The following is a 2,759-nucleotide window of genomic DNA, read 5'->3' as shown; positions in this document are numbered from 1 at the left end:
GGGGGCAGGGGGGCAGGGGGAAACACCTACACTTTAAAGATATTAAAAACAGGAATCATTGCAAGTGTTTCAACACTTAGGAAGTTTGGGGTTATTCCCACCTGCTGTTCTCACTGGGAGACAGACTCAGGAATTAGCTGCCTGGAGGGTGAAAAAAGGCTGTGCTAGAAATCCACCCACTGGAGAGAACATTCATCAGCCTCCAAATAAAGCATTATCCACTCATTTGCTTATGCTGTTTTGCTAAGGGATATACAAAGTGAGTTAAGTGTTTGCAACCAGAAACTTCATATTTATGTGATAAGTAAATCACAAAATTAATGATTTATGTTCAATTAAAATACAGATATTTTTATATATATTAAGTGTGTGACTGGAATGGAAGGAAGCTAAAGTATTTAGTATATAGATATTTCATCGTGATCCTCAAATGTAAGTAACATGATAAGCCTAAGTAAAAGCATTCGTTTTTTGCAATAATAAAAATTATACAAACTGATATGTTTTCCTATTTGTAATAGTTTTCAGGAAGTTCGGATTCAAATTTGAAAGTAATCCAAATTTGAAGTTTATCCAGGGCATATTAATCACATGAATTTATTTGAATCTTTTTCATTTTTTTTTTGTCTGTTCCATCTGTCAGTTATTGGGAAATGTGTCAGATTTGAACTAGGACTATAGATTTATCAACCACTCTATAATTTTGTCAATTTTGCTTTATATATTTGATGCTTATCTTATCAAGTACATACAAGTTCAGAATTAAATTTTCCTGTTCATAATTATTATATTTTCCTAATAAATTAATAACAGCTGGCTCTTACAAAGAATTTACTATGTGATACACATAATCTAAATATGTTACATTATTAATTGTTTTTAGTCCTTAAGGTAACTCTAAGAGGAATACATTATTATCTCCATTTTACAGTTAAGGAAAAATTTTAATTTTGGAGAGCTTAAATAACTTAACCAAGATCACACATTAGTACGTGGCACTGTCAGGGTCTGCACCTAGATATATGGCTCTTAAAATCATACCTTGGACATGATTCCATAGTGTAGCAGCACGTCTGCTTTACACACAGAAGATCCTGGGTTCACGCCCCAGTGGAGCCACGGTCCATGGTCTATGGTCATGCCACCCTGAACAAGCCTAATGTCTGATCTCAGAAGCTAAACGGGGTTGGGCCTGGTTAGTACTTGGATGGGAGACCACCTAGGAAGACCAAGTGCTGTAGGCATAAAAAAAAAAAAACCCATGCCTTAACCAATACAATATACTGTCTTTCTATCTTCTGTTGTTACCTTTGGCCCTCTTTATCACTAAGAAAAGCTTTACCATAGTTTATATTGTCTGATATTACTATAGTCATATAAAAAAGTCCAGAAATTGGCAGCTCATGGCCGGTAAGGGGATTATACAGACATCCAGAACCAGATTTCTTATTTCTTTCTGTTCCACAGCTTGCAAACTCAAGGAAAACTCATGGTGTAAGAAAGCTGCTAAAACTCTAGCCAAGACAAATATATCACATGTCAGAAGAAGGACGAAATGCAAAAGGGCAAAAAATGCTTATCTCTCTAAAACTGTGCTCTCTGATATGGTAACCACCAGCTACCTGTGGTTATTGAGCTTTGAAACGTGTCAAGTCTGAACTGAGATGGGCTCAAAGTGTAAAATACACAATAGAATTTGAAAAATTTATACCAAAGGAAAAGCATGTGAATTATCTCAATAATTTATTATATGAATTTTTTGTTGAATTAATAATATTTTTAAATATATTGGATTAGATAAAGTATATCATTAAAATTAATTCACCTGTATCTTATTTTTTTTTAATAGAGCTCTTAGAATTTAAATTACATATGTGGCTCTCATTTTGGCTTTCCTTAAATTTCTACTGAATGCAATGATTTAAAGAACTTCCTTGGGATTCTCATCCAATAATTTCTACTTACATTTGATGGACCAAAATTTGGCCGCATGGATAATAGTAAGGGAGGTTGAAGAATATAGTCTTCTGACTAAGCCTGTTGCCATTTCCAATTATTACTAAGGGAGCACTGAGGAGTAGCAACTTGAAGAGAAGATTGGCAGCCTCTCCCTCTTTTAAGAAACTGCCTCCTTTTTAAGAAACCACAAACCGTTTCCAGAGTAGTTATACCATTGTGTGTCCTCACATCCTCACGGCACTTGGTATTGCCTGTCCTTGATTTTTAGGCATTCTAAACGATATGTAGTGGTATCTCGTTGTAGTTTTAAGTTTGATTTCCCTAATGACTAATGATGTTGGGCATCTTTTTATATGCTTATTTGACATCTGTGTAACTTCTTTGGTAAAGTATCTTTTCAAATCTTTGCTCATTTAAAATTATTGTTTCTTATTATTTCGTTATAAGCATTCTTTCTTCAAAATTGGCCCTACTTCCTAATTATTTGAGAGAACAAAGAGTCTAGTGTCCAAATGTAAATATTCATCATATTTTGAAAAATAATCTTCAAATTTGTGCTCTGACCCCAATTTGACACATATAAATCATAATGCAAGCCAGACACAAATGGTCACACCTCAGTATATAAAATATATAACAAAATCCTGAAGGTAGCATAGCAAGTTAGTTATAATAATTCTTTATATATTCTGGATGTAGGTCTTCATAAGTTAAGTTGTTTGCATATATTATCTCTCAGTCTGTGACTTATCTATTTAACAATATGTTTGTAGACTTTTGTATTTTTGATAAAGTTTAAT

General features: G+C 33.5%; 1 pseudogene; it reads left to right on the top strand.

Annotated features, from left to right (window-relative positions):
- Window positions 1-1,128: 1,128 nt before the first annotated feature.
- Window positions 1,129-1,244, top strand: LOC112485132 (annotated as a pseudogene).
- The last annotated feature ends 1,515 nt before the right edge of the window (window positions 1,245-2,759 follow it).

The sequence above is a fragment of the Pteropus alecto genome, unplaced genomic scaffold (genome assembly GCF_000325575.1).
Source record: "Pteropus alecto unplaced genomic scaffold, ASM32557v1 scaffold95, whole genome shotgun sequence".
NCBI classification, from domain to species: domain Eukaryota; kingdom Metazoa; phylum Chordata; class Mammalia; order Chiroptera; family Pteropodidae; genus Pteropus; species Pteropus alecto.
This window is presented reverse-complemented; position numbering and strand designations above follow the sequence as displayed.